Raw genomic sequence first — 14859 nt, 5'->3', positions numbered from 1 at the left:
AGTCAGTACTCTTGATGAACTGTGGTATCGTGTTGAAGCTGCATGGGCAGCTGTACCTGTAGACGCCATCCAAGCTCTGTTTGACTCATTGCGCAGCCGTATCAGGCCGTTATTACGGCCAGAGGTGGTTGTTCTGGGTACTGATTTCTCAGGATCTATGCACCGAATCTGCGTGATAATGAAATCACGTGTCAGTTCTAGTATAATATATTTGTCCAATGAATACCCGTTTATCATCTGTATTTCTTCTTGCTGCAGCAATTTTAATGGCCACTAGTGTATGTCTACCTTGTCCTGACGTATATACATTGAAGCGCAAAAGAAACTGGTGCAGACATCGCATTTAAAAACAGAGATTTGTAAACAGGCAGAATACCGTGCTGCGGTCAGCAATACATATATAAGACGACAAGTGTCTGGTGCAGTTGTTAGATCGATTATTTACGCTACAATGGCACGTTATCAAGATGTAAGTGAGTTTTGAACGTGGTCTTACAGTTGGCGCTCGAGCAATGGTTGTGATGAAGTTGGAACTTTTCCGTACGACCATTCAAAAGTGTACCATGAATATAAAAAATCCGGTAAAGCAGCAAATCTCCGATATCGCTGCGGCCGGAAAAAGATCCTGCAAGATCGGGACCAACAACGACTGAAGAGAATCGTTAAACCTCACGGAAATGCAACCCTTGCGCAGATTGCTGCAGATTTCAGCGCTGGGCCATCAAGAAGTGTCAGCATGCCAACCATTCAACGAAACATCATCGATATGGGCTTTCGGAGCCGAAGGTCCACTTGTGTACTCTCGATGACTGCGGGACACAAAGCTTTATGCCTAGCCTGGGCCCGCCAACAACTACATTGGACAGTCTATGAGTGGAAATATGTTGCCCGGTCGGACGAGTCCCGTTTCAAATTGTATCGTGTGGATGGACGGGTACGGATATGGAGACAACGTCGGGAACCGTGGATCCTGCCTGTCAGCAGGAGACTGTTCAAGCTGGTGGAGGCTCTGTAAAGGTGTGGGGCGGGTGAAGTTGGAGTGATGTGGGACCCCTGATACGGGTAGACAGCTAACGCGCACGTATGCATCCTCTCTGATCACCTGCATCCATTCGCGTCCATTGTGCTTTCCGACGGACTTGAGTAGCTCCAGCAGGACAATGCGACACCCCACACGTGCAGAATTGCTATGGAGTCGCTCCAGGAACGCTCTTCTGAGTTTAAACACTTCCACTGGCATCCAAACTCCCCAGGCGTGAACATTATTGAGCATATCTGGGATGCCTTGCGACATGCTGTTCCAAAGACATTTATATCCCTTCGTACTCTTACAGATTTATGGACAGGCCTGCTGGATTCATTGTGTTGATTCAGCACGACTTCAGACATTAGTCGAGTCCATGCCACGTCATGTTGCGTCACTTCTGCATGCTCGCGGGCATGTGTACCAGCTTCGTTGGCTCGACAGTGTATACTGCAGGACATCAAGCTCAAATTGGCCGTAAATTAAGAGAAATATTCGGTCCGCAAGAAATGAGTTTCGTGAGGAGCGAATATTTGTCTTAATTTATGGTCAATTTTGAGCTTGATTTCCTGCAATATATATTATTGACTTAAACACAATTACGTGAAACCGGCATAAAAGGCCGAAACCTGGGTCATAATTAAATAAACAACAATAGATTCAAATGGCGGTGTGTTCTTTTAAAAATTATTGTACGACTGTTGCTCAGCAACGTCAAAAACTGTGTACGAAATACACTCCTGGAAATGGAAAAAAGAACACATTGACACCGGTGTGTCAGACCCACCATACTTGCTCCGGACACTGCGAGAGGGCTGTACAAGCAATGATCACACGCACGGCACAGCGGACACACCAGGAACCGCGGTGTTGGCCGTCGAATGGCGCTAGCTGCGCAGCATTTCTGCACCGCCGCCGTCAGTGTCAGCCAGTTTGCCGTGGCATACGGAGCTCCATCGCAGTCTTTAACACTGGTAGCATGCCGCGACAGCGTGGACGTGAACCGTATGTGCAGTTGACGGACTTTGAGCGAGGGCGTATAGTGGGCATGCGGGACGCCGGGTGGACGTACCGCCGAATTGCTCAACACGTGGGGCGTGAGGTCTCCACAGTACATCGATGTTGTCGCCAGTGGTCGGCGGAAGGTGCACGTGCCCGTCGACCTGGGACCGGACCGCAGCGACGCACGGATGCACGCCAAGACCGTAGGATCCTACGCAGTGCCGTAGGGGACCGCACCGCCACTTCCCAGCAAATTAGGGACACTGTTGCTCCTGGGGTATCGGCGAGGACCATTCGCAACCGTCTCCATGAAGCTGGGCTACGGTCCCGCACACCGTTAGGCCGTCTTCCGCTCACGCCCCAACATCGTGCAGCCCGCCTCCAGTGGTGTCGCGACAGGCGTGAATGGAGGGACGAATGGAGACGTGTCGTCTTCAGCGATGAGAGTCGCTTCTGCCTTGGTGCCAATGATGGTCGTATGCGTGTTTGGCGCCGTGCAGGTGAGCGCCACAATCAGGACTGCATACGACCGAGGCACACAGGGCCAACACCCAGCATCATGGTGTGGGGAGCGATCTCCTACACTGGCCGTACACCACTGGTGATCGTCGAGGGGACACTGAATAGTGCACGGTACATCCAAACCGTCATCGAACCCATCGTTCTACCATTCCTAGACCGGCAAGGGAACTTGCTGTTCCAACAGGACAATGCACGTCCACATGTATCCCGTGCCACCAAACGTGCTCTAGAAGGTGTAAGTCAACTACCCTGGCCAGCAAGATCTCCGGATCTGTCCCCCATTGAGCATGTTTGGGACTGGATGAAGCGTCGTCTCACGCGGTCTGCACGTCCAGCACGAACGCTGGTCCAACTGAGGCGCCAGGTGGAAATGGCATGGCAAGCCGTTCCACAGGACTACATCCAGCATCTCTACGATCGTCTCCATGGGAGAATAGCAGCCTGCATTGCTGCGAAAGGTGGATATACACTGTACTAGTGCCGACATTGTGCATGCTCTGTTGCCTGTGTCTATGTGCCTGTGGTTCTGTCAGTGTGATCATGTGATGTATCTGACCCCAGGAATGTGTCAATAAAGTTTCCCCTTCCTGGGACAATGAATTCACGGTGTTCTTATTTCAATTTCCAGGAGTGTATCCTTATTGTTTTTTCAATACATTCCCCTTTAAAATACTTCGAAATGAATTGCCTGACAGCGAATTCCTTGCCATCAGTAGAGACGTGAGGAAATTAGTGACGGGTTCGAGTCCTGTGCTGGCACAAACTGGCGGTAGATATACTACTCGATACAGCTACTGGCAAGGAATTCGGAGTCAGCGAAATGATTTTTTTTTCCTTTATTGAATTTCGATTCCTCCCTAATGGGGCGGGCTGGCAGTAGCTTATTACGCTGCTCTGCAGCCTACAGACTATTTAAAACGTAAGAAGATGTTCAGAAACAATAAAAGCAGGCGATAAAACTGAGACTTAAATTATAAAACGGTCGAAAATTGTGGAAAGTTAAAACATAAAGCAAAGAGTTGGCAAAGCCAATAAAATACACAGGATGCTGACAGGTAACATAGTGGACACACAATTTAAAAAAAACCATGGCGACTGTCTGGTTTTTGTTCGCAAGAGATATAAAATCACACCTAGCGACAGTATGATGGCCGTTCACAACACTTCGGAAAAGACACACAACACTGAACACTCACTGTAAACACTGCACTAAAATGTCGGCACAAAGAGGACACACCACAGCCTAGGGCAGATGGGGGGGGGGGGACCTGGACAGATGAGGGGGAAAACATGGAGGGAGGAGAGGATAAACGAAAGGGGGGTGGCACCAAAGGAGGGAGAGGAGTCATAAGGGGAAGGAGGGGCAGGGCAGACGCGAGAGGGAATGGGAAAAGGCAGAGGAGGGAAATGCAAAAGGACTCGGAGGAGAGAAGGGGGGCAGAGAGAGGGTAAGTGGTGAAGAAAGAGGAGGGAAGGGGGGGAGAGGGAGCCCAGGGAAAGGACGGAGGAAAGGAGGTGGGGTGAGGATCAGAGTTGATAGGAGGGATAAATGAAGGGAGTTGATGGAAGCCATCTTGGGAAAGGAGATGAAGGGTGTAGAGATGGTGGGTAGGGGAGAAGCAACCAGGGGGTGAGGGGGATCAAGGCGGCAGGAGGTGTAGAGGATGCGGATATGTTCGAGGAATAGGAGCAGATGGGGGAAAGGAATGAGGTCATAGAGGATCAGCGTGGGGGACGGGAGGCGTATACGGAAGGCGAGGCGGAGTGCATGACGATCAAGAATTTTGTCGATGATTGCGCTTGCAGTGAGATATATATCCCGTAAGGATGTTGTAAGTAAGGTTCCTGTATCACCACTTCAAGTATTTATTGATTATTACGACAGCTGTATCAGAAGATATCTGATTACAAGTACGTCTACGTTGTCCCGACCTATACAGGGTGGTCCATTGACAGTGACCGGGCCAAATATCTCATGAAATAAGCATCAAACGACAAAACTATAAAGAACGAAACTCGTCTAGCTTGAAGGGGGAAACCAGATGGCGCTATGATTGGCCCGCTAGATGGCACTGCCATAGGTCAAACGGATATCAACTGCGTTTTTTTCAAATAGGAACCCCCATTTTTTAATTACATATTCGTATAGTACGTACACAAACATGAATGTTTTATTTGGACGACTTTTTTCGCTTTGTGATAGATGGCGCTGTAATAGTCACAAACTACAAGTACGTGGTATCAGGTAACATTCCGCCAGTTCGGACGGTATTTGCTTCGTAAAAATGGACCGTTTACCAATTGTGGAAAAGCATCTCCGGCGGTACTCCGAAAGGATACCGCACTTCGATTGTACCATTCCAGCACCAATCGAAGCGTTAGGGTTTCAGGTGCCAGCCAGCCAGCCAGCCAGGCAGCCGAGCAGCAGCGGTCCAGCCGAGTATCATCATCAGCAGCAGCAGCATTCGTCCCGGACAGCAGCAGCGGTCCCGGCCAGCAGTGGCGGTCCAGCCGGCAGCAGCGGTCCAGCCAGCAGCAGCGCTCCAGCCAGCCGGCCTTCCAGCAGCAGCAGCGGCCCTGGCCCCATCCGCAGCAACAGCAGCAGCAGCAGCAGCAGCAGTGGCTGCGTCGTTCCTGCCAGCCGTCGCCAGCGCCAGCAGCGTGGGACTCTGATCTTCGTCCATCTTCGTCCGTCTTCGTCCGTCCACAGTTTTTTCCTCCTTTTCGTCCTGTGCTATTTTCGTTCATCCCTGTTGTCATGTCAGCGCCCACCACCACTGCCACTACTACCACCACTGCCATTGTGTACAATTCGCCCTCTGCTGCCACTACCACCATTACATGGTGTGCCCAGTCACCCCCCCCCCCCTCTTTCCATCCCTCCTCTTCTAAGTCTCCCTTCACCCTCGCTCTTTTTCGCCCCTTCCCCAGCTTCATCCTCCCGCTGCTCCCGCTCCTCCCCCTCCTCTCTCTGATCCATTCCCCCCACTCCCCCAGGCTGTCGCTGCAGCTCCGGCTAGGGTGGTGGCCCATCGGGCAACTGCCCATGCCTAGCTCTCCCCGTCACCTTCATCCATCACCGCCACTGCCACCACCATCGCCGTCGCCGTCGCCTTCACCATCTCCGGCGCCGACTGCTGCGCCCATGCCTGGACCTGCCACTTTCCGCCACCTCCCTATCACTCCCGTCCCTCATGTCACCACCCACCCTTCTGCCGCCGTTAAACGCCCTAGTGGCACCACCACCTCCTCCGCTCCCAAAAAGGCCCTACCCCGTCCTCCTTGCCCCCCCCCCCCAGGATGCAATGGATGTATCCTCGCCAGACCCTGCTCCCTCCGCCTCCTCCTCCTCCTCCTTTCCCCCCTCTTTATACAAATATCTCCTCTCCCATTCCGATCCTTCCCTTCTCGAGGCCTGGAACCCCTCCCTCCTCCTCTGCCAATGCTTCCCTGGTGCCTTCTTCTTACTCCTCACTCCCAGATGGGATCCAGTTCTCATCTCCTCCCACAGCCCCACCCTCCATACTGACAACCTCTCTCGCCTTCCCATCACCCAGTTTGGCCCCAACGCCTCCCTCACCCCTGCTCCTTCTCCATCTCCTACCCACCAATCCCAACCCCCGCGTCGCCCGCCGACCCTCAGTGCCATGATCACTCAGCTCAGTCCGACGATTACGGAGGTGTTGGCGGAGCTCGAGGTGCATCCCTTGCTGGAGGTGCGGGCGGTCTGCCGCATTTTCAACTCGGCCGGCCTTACCCGCCTTATGCGGGTTTTCTCCGAGGACGCCCCCTCCGTTAACCGTCTCCTGAAGGAGGGTGCCCTCCTCTTCAACTAGCGCTATAAGGTCGACCCCTCCCGTTCCCCTCCTCAATCCCTGCGCTGCAGAGGTGTCTGTGCTATAACGCGCACCCAACAGCTGAGTGCCACGAGGCCCCCACCTGCCCGCATTGTAGGCAGTGCCCTAACCTTCAATCCCCTCCCTCCTGAAATACCTGCAATCTCCCCCATCCCACCTAATCCCAAAAGTGTAAAGCCCGACCCACTCCGACAACTCCTGAACTCACCATCCCTGTCCGTCCTCTGGATGTCCCCACCTCTCCTGGCAATTCCCTCCGTCCCCCCCCCCCACCACTGAGGACATCATTGTGTTCCCCACCATTGTCCTGCAAAACGTCCACCCTTTCCAGCGCCCTCACACCCTCCAACAGGTCTCCCTCGCCGCCTGTTCTGTCTTCCACCTAAAAATGTATGCCACCTACTCCCTCAACCAGGCCCATTTCACTTTCTCCGGTCTCTACACCCTCGTCTAAATCCCTGTCATGGTGCGACAGCACCATATCCTGTTCAACAACGTCCGTTCCCTTCCCGCCAACAAGAACCTCTTCATGCACACCCTTGCAACCCACCATGTGGATGCCTTCCTCCTCAATGAAACCTTCCTCCAACCCTACCACACCGTTCACACTTCGCCCTGCCTTCTCTACCGCTCCAATAATCCCCTCCCGATTGTGCATGGCGGAGTTGCCATTGCCCACCACCGCCAGATCCCAGTTCGGCCCCAACCTCTCCTTCCTGACCCCACCGAACACCTGATCCTTAGTCTCTTCTTCCGCAGCCTTACCGCCACCTGTGCCACCATCTATGTCCGCCCTGATGCCCCTATTCCTTTCCTCTCCCACATTCATCGTACCTTCTCCTCCTACGTGATCGCCCCTACCTCAACATCCATAGTCACTCCACCACCCAGTTACGGTGGTGGCATCGGTTCCTCTCCACCCTCCAAGGCGACCTCGTCCCCATTCCTCAGCACACCCGCCCCGAATCCAACTCCACTCCCGATGTCATCCTCTCCTCCCCCAACCTCCTTGGCCGCATAGCGGTGGATGTCCTGGATCCCATTGGTAGCGACCATCTCCCTGTCCTCCTCACTGTTTCAGACGGTCATCGCCCCCGCCCCGACCCTCGTAATGATCCTCCACCGAAGTATGTCCATGATTATTCTCGTGCCAACTGGTATGCCTACCGGGATACCCACTCCACCCAGGTCGAAGGCCACCCCTTCACCTACCACCACCCTGACGGTGTTACCCCTGCCACCTCCTTTCTCCAGCAGACCTTGTCTGAGGCTGTTGAGGCCCACGTCCCTACTGTCGCCATCCACCCCCACCGTCCTACCTTAGCCCCACACGCTGTCCTCCTCCTCTGTGAATCCCACCATCTCTACCGTGCCTTCCTTCACACGCGTGACACAGACACACTATGACGCCACCGGCAACTCCAGTGACACATCCGAAACTTGCTCGCGGTTAAGAAACACTGGGACTGGCGACAGACATGCACCCGTTTAACTGTTACCCTACCTATAAACTCGTCCAAGTTCTGGTCAGCCTTCCATCGCCTCACCGGAACTAAACCCTCTCCCTACTATCCTCTTCTCCATGATGATCACCCCTTCCCTGACACCCTTAGTAAGGCCAATCACTTTGCCTCCAACCTTTCCAATGTCTTTTCCATCCCTGAAGATCCCCAGTTCGATTACTCCCTCTTCCTGGATGTCCGCAATCGAACTGACACCTCTGTCCCTCCCCTCGCTTCTGGTTTCCAGTACTTGGACAACATTGCACACATGGAACTCAATGCCCCCATCACTACACAGGATCTCACTGCTACACTCCGCACAAAATGCAGCACTGCTCCTGGTCGTGATCGTGTCACCTACCGCCACCTTCGTGAAGCTCCTGTCTCTTTCCTCTCCACCCTGGCCAGGCTCTACAATGTGGAAAACCTCCCGTCTCCTGATGTTCCCTAAACCTAGTAAATCACCATCTGCCATCTCCTCCTACCGTCCCATCAGCCTTACCTTGGTCTTCAGCAAGGTCCTGGAATCTATCCTCACCCGACACATCCACCAGCATCTCTGCCAGCACCGCCTCCTTCCCGTTACCCAGTATGGCTTTCGACTGTCCTGCTCTTCCGATGACCTTCTCCTCCACCTCACTCATCTCCTTTCCGAACAGCTAAATTCCCGTCGCTCCACAATCTTCCTCTCCCTGGACCATGGATGTGCTTATGACTGCATATGGCATTCCGGTCTCCTCTTCAAGCTCCAAACCTTTGCCCTTCCCATTAACTACGTCCGTCTGATCGGCTCCTTTCTCTCCTACTGTCCTTCCTACATCACCATCCATAACACAGATTCCTACACCTTTTTTCCCTCCGCCGATGTGCCCCAAGGCTCCGTCCTCTCCCCCCTTCTGTACCTTTTGCATACGGCGGACATGCCGCCGCCGTCACCCCCCGTCCACCTTCTCCAGTTTGCCGATGACATCGCCTTCCTTGCCCTCGTCCCCACCCTGCAGCATTCCCAACACCTTCTCCAATCCCATCTTGATTGGTTCACCACTTGGTGTAACCAGTGGTTGCTCAAGGTCAATCCCTCCAAAACCCAGGCGATCATTGTAGGCAAAACCACCCCTTCCTTCCTCCTCCTTGATTTCTATCTCACCATCTATGGCCGTCCTATTGCCCTCACTCCCACCCTTAAGTACCTTGGCCTCACCCTCGAACGTCGCCACTCCTGGACCCGCCATCTCCGGACAATCCAAGCCAAGGCATGCTCCCGACTCCGTGTCCTCAAGCTCCTTTCCGGCCATACATGGGGTCTGGACCCCCCCACCATCCTCCACACCTATAAATTCCTCATCTGCCCTATCCTTTGTTATGCCCATCCTGCCTGGATCTCCACCCTCCCTACCTTTTACAAATCCCTTCAGATCCTTGAATACCATGCTCTCCGCCTCACCTATTGCATCCGTCTTCCCTCCTCCACGTGGATCCTGTACAACCTCATTCCATTCCCCCACCTCCTCCTTTTCCTTGAACGGATACGGATCCTGTACACCTCCTGAAAACTCGATCCTCCTCACCCACTTGTCTCACCCATCCTTTCCCACCCCAGCCCGCTGCCGCGCCTGTACTCCCACGTCCCACCCGGTCTCCACCCTCCTTACCCTCTCCCAAGGTGGCTTCCGCCAGCTCCCCCTCTCTGATGATGCCCCCCTCCCCACTATCTACCCCTCCTACCAACTTTGATCCTCCCTCCCTCTTCCTGTGTTTGCCCCTTTGGACACCGCCCTCCCTTATCTCCCCCCTTCCCTCCCTGCTCCATTTCTCCCCACTTCTCCCCTGCGCTTCCCCTCCCCTGCCCCTTTGCTCTTCCGCCCATCTCTTCAGCCATTGGCATCTTTGTTCTCCCCTCTCTCCCCCCCCTCACCCTTCTTCCGCTCTTGGTAGGTCCCCGGACTCGCACACACTATGTGGACATTCGCGCCCCAGAGATCATCGCCATTAGTGTCTCGTGTGTGCCGTCGTGTTTAGTGTTCAGTGTTCACCGTCACACTCCATCATTCACCAGTGCCATCGACATCTTCAGTGTTTGTGCGTCGTGTCAACAGTTTGTAGTGTGGATTGTCATCGAGTGTGAACGGCTTCATGTTTTTTATGTTCATGTGTCTCCTGTTTTTCCCCACCGTTTTGTTCCAACTCATGTGTCGTCTCTGTTTTATCATTGTAATATCTTTGGCTGAAGAGCGGCGTCTTGTGCTGCTGGCAGCCTACCTTTTTTTTCTACGGGTATTAAAATCACAATAAAGAAAAAAAATGTGGAAAAGGTCGATATCGTGTTGCTGTCTGGCTATTGTGTTCAAAATGCCCAACGGGTGTGTGCTCTGTATGCTGCTTGATATTCTGGACATGATCCAAGTGTCCGGACCGTTCGCCGGATAGTTACGTCATTTAAGGAAACAGGAAGCCTTCAGCCACATGTGAAACGTCAACCACGACCTGCAACAAATGCTGAAGCCCAAATAGGTGTTTTAGCTGTTGTCACGGCTAATCCGCACATCAGTAGCAGACAAATTGCGTGAGAATCGGAAATCTAAAAAACCTCGGTGTTGAGAATGCTACATCAACATCGATTGCACCCGTACCATATTTATATGCACCAGGAATTCCATGGAGACGACTTTGAACATCGTGTACAGTTCTTCCACTGGGCACAAGAGAAATTACGGGACGATGACAGATTTTTTGCACGCGTTCTATTTAACGACGAAGCGTCATTCACCAATAGCGGTAACGTTAACCGGCATAACATGCACTACTGGGAAACGGAAAATCCACGATGGCTGCGACACATCAGTGACCTTGGTGGGTTAATGTATGGTGCGGCATTATGGGAGCAAGTATAATTGGCCCCCATTTTATCGATGGCAATCTAAATGGTGCAATGTATGCTGATTTCTTACGTAATGTTCTACCGATGTTACTACAAGATGTTTCACTGCATGACAGATGGCGATATACTTCGAACATGATGGACGTCCGGCACATAGCTCGCGTGCGGTTGAAGCGGTATTGAATAGCATATTTCATGACAGGTGGATTGGTCGTCCAAGCACCATACCGTGGCTCGCACGTTCACCGGATCTGACGTCACCGGATTTCTTTCTGTGCGGAAAGTTGAAGGATATTTGCCATCGTGATCCACCGACAACGCCTGACAACATGCGTCAGCGCATTGTCAATGCATGTGCGAACGTTACAGAAGGCGAACTACTCGCTGTTGAGAGGAATGGCGTTACACGTATTGCCAAATGGATTGAGATTGACGGACATCATTTTGAGCATTTATTGCGTTAATGTGGTATTTACAGGTAATCGCGTTGTAACACCATCTGTTCTCAGAAATGATAAGCTCACAAAGATACATGTACAACATTGGAACAACCGAAATAAAATGATCAAACGTACCTGCGTTCTGTATTTTAATGTAAAAAACCTACCTGTTACCAACTGTTTGTCTAAAATTGTGAGCCATATGTTTGTGACTATTACAGGGCCATCTATCAAAAAGCGAAAAAAGTGATCCAACTAAAACATTCATATTTCTTTACGTACTACTCGAGTATGTAATAAATATGGTGGTTCCTATTTTAAAAAAAATCGCAGTTGATATCCGTTTGATCTATGGCAGCGCCATCTAGCTGGCCAAAAATACCGCCATCTGGTTTCCCTCTTCAAGCTAGACGAGTTTCGTTTGATGCTTGTTTCGTAGGATGTTTGGCTCAGTTACGATCAGTGGTCCACCATGTATAAAACATCTGGTGTGACAGTACCTGGTGCCGCACTCGTTATATTTCATGTGAAATTCTAAAATATCGATTTCACGTCGATTTTTTTACAGTTCATATCATAGGCATTTTATATTTATATATTAACAGTCTGTTATTAAGTAAATATAGAACATTTATGGTACGAATTGTCCAAAAAAAATTAGAGGAAATACTTAGAATATCATACTAAATTATTACTCCACACTGTTATTATGTAAATATAAAACATCTGTGATGTGAACTGCCGAAAAATTACAGGAAATATTTACAACATCATATCAAAATGTTGCGCCACACTGGACGAAACAGCACTAAATCGAAGTGAAATCGATATTTTAGAAATTTATGTGAAATATAAGGAGAAAAATCACCAGGTACAGTCATAGCACATGATACATATGCGTCAGGACAACGTTGTTGTACTTGAAAGCGGAAATTGTCTGTAACAGCTGTCGTAACAATCCATAAATGTTTTAAGCAGTGATATTGGGACTTTGCTTACTATAATTTCGAAGTATCTCGTATAGCTCGGTGGACCGTCAACAATGTCTGTTCTTTCAGACATCCATGTAAACATTCGCGTTTCACATCGATACATTTCTGCATTCGATGAAACCAGTCCTTAGACCAATGATGCGACTCTTCCTGAGTACCAGTACTTCATCTGAACACACAAAGTCGATTCCAGGCCTTTTTATGTTAAACAAAATGAGATGGCAAAGTGCCACGTCTGGGTCCGTGGGGGTGACTTTTAGACCATCGAGACCTTCACTTACTGGTTTCGCTGTATGCGGCGATGTGTTGTCGTGATGGAAAATTATTTTCTTTTTACTAACATTTTCGAAAATTTGCTACAGATAGATATTGATGATCCAGCCGGCAGTGGCGCTACTCTAATGCTAGCCTTACAGTAACAATAAGGCACGTTTTAGAAAAAAATATCTCGCAACCATATTCTTACAAGCATTGCGAATTAGTCGCAGTTTTGCTGTCTTAGGTTCCGTTCCAAAGACCTATCCGGCCGAGTGATTTTTCTTTTCAGGGTCATAACAATGAATGAAAGATTCAATAACGATATCCCGAAACAAATGTACATATTATGACCAGAGTTTTCGTCACCGTCTATGTGGAATCTCTCGGCGACAAAGTTTACTCACATCCAACTATTGATATAAAACGTTTATGCATTTGACTTATACCAGTGTCCATTGCCCCCCCATGAACCATGGACCTTGCCGTTGGTGGGGAGGCTTGCGTGCCTCAGCGATACAGATAGCCGTACCGTAGGTGCAACCACAACGGAGGGGTATCTGTTGAGAGGCCAGACAAACGTGTGGTTCCTGAAGAGGGGCAGCAGCCTTTTCAGTAGTTGCAAGGGCAACAGTCTGGATGATTGACTGATCTGGCCTTGTAACAATAACCAAAACGGCCTTGCTGTGCTGGTACAGCGAACGGCTGAAAGCAAGGGGAAACTACAGCCGTAATTTTTCCCGAGGGCATGCAGCTCTACTGTATGATTACATGATGATGGCGTCCTCTTGGGTAAAATATTCCGGAGGTAAAATAGTCCCCCATTCGGATCTCCGGGCGGGGACTACTCAAGAGGATGTCGTTATCAGGAGAAAGAAAACTGGCGTTCTACGGATCGGAGCGTGGAATGTCAGATCCCTTAATCGGGCAGGTAGGTTAGAAAATTTAAAAAGGGAAATGGATAGGCTGAAGTTAGATATAGTGGGAATTAGTGAAGTTCGGTGGCAGGAGGAACAAGACTTCTGGTCAGGTGACTACAGGGTTATAAACACAAAATCAAATAGGGGTAATGCAGGAGTAGGTTTAATAATGAATAGGAAAATAGGAATGCGAGTAAGCTACTACAAACAGCATAGTGAACGCATTATTGTGGCCAAGATAGATACGAAGCCCACGCCTACTACAGTAGTACAAGTTTATATGCCAACTAGCTCTGCAGATGACGAAGAAATTGAAGAAATGTATGATGAAATAAAAGAAATTATTCAGATTGTGAAGGGAGACGAAAATTTAATAGTCATGGGTGACTGGAATTCGAGTGTAGGAAAAGGGAGAGAAGGAAACATAGTAGATGAATACGGATTGGGGGACAGAAATGAAAGAGGAAGCCGCCTGGTCGAATTTTGCACAGAGCACAACATAATCATAACTAACACTTGGTTTAAGAATCATGAAAGAAGGTTGTATACATGGAAGAACCCTGGAGATACTAAAAGGTATCAGATAGATTATATAATGGTAAGACAGAGATTTAGGAACCAGGTTTTAAATTGTAAGACATTTCCAGGGGCAGATGTGGACTCTGACCACAATCTATTGGTTATGACCTGTAGATTAAAACTGAAGAAACTGCAAAAAGGTGGGAATTTAAGGAGTTGGGACCTGGATAAACTAAAAGAACCAGAGGTTGTACAGAGATTCAGGGAGAGCATAAGGGAGCAATTGACAGGAATGGGGGAAATAAATACAGTAGAAGAAGAATGGGTAGCTTTGAGGGATGAAGTAGTGAAGGCAGCAGAGGACCAAGTAGGTAAAAAGACGAGGGCTAGTAGAAATCCTTGGGTAACAGAAGAAATATTGAATTTAATTGATGAAAGGAGAAAATATAAAAATGCAGTAAGTGAAACAGGCAAAAAGGAATACAAACGTCTCAAAAATGAGATCGACAGGAATTGCAAAATGGTTAAGCAGGGATGGCTAGAGGACAAATGTAAGGATGTAGAGGCCTATCTCACTAGAGGTAAGATAGATACCGCCTACAGGAAAATTAAAGAGACCTTTGGAGATAAGAGAACGACTTGTATAAATATCAAGAGCTCAGATGGAAACCCAGTTCTAAGCAAAGAAGGGAAAGCAGAAAGGTGGAAGGAGTATATAGAGGGTCTATACAAGGGCGATGTACTTGAGGACAATATTATGGAAATGGAAGAGGATGTAGATGAAGATGAAATGGGAGATATGATACTGCGTGAAGAGTTTGACAGAGCACTGAAAGACCTGAGTCGAAACAAGGCCCCCGGAGTAGACAATATTCCATTGGAACTACTGACGGCCGTGGGAGAGCCAGTCCTGACAAAACTCTACCATCTGGTGAGCAAGATGTATGA

Source organism: Schistocerca americana, chromosome 11, assembly GCF_021461395.2.
Source record: "Schistocerca americana isolate TAMUIC-IGC-003095 chromosome 11, iqSchAmer2.1, whole genome shotgun sequence".
NCBI classification, from domain to species: Eukaryota; Metazoa; Arthropoda; class Insecta; order Orthoptera; family Acrididae; genus Schistocerca; species Schistocerca americana.
This window is presented reverse-complemented; position numbering follows the sequence as displayed.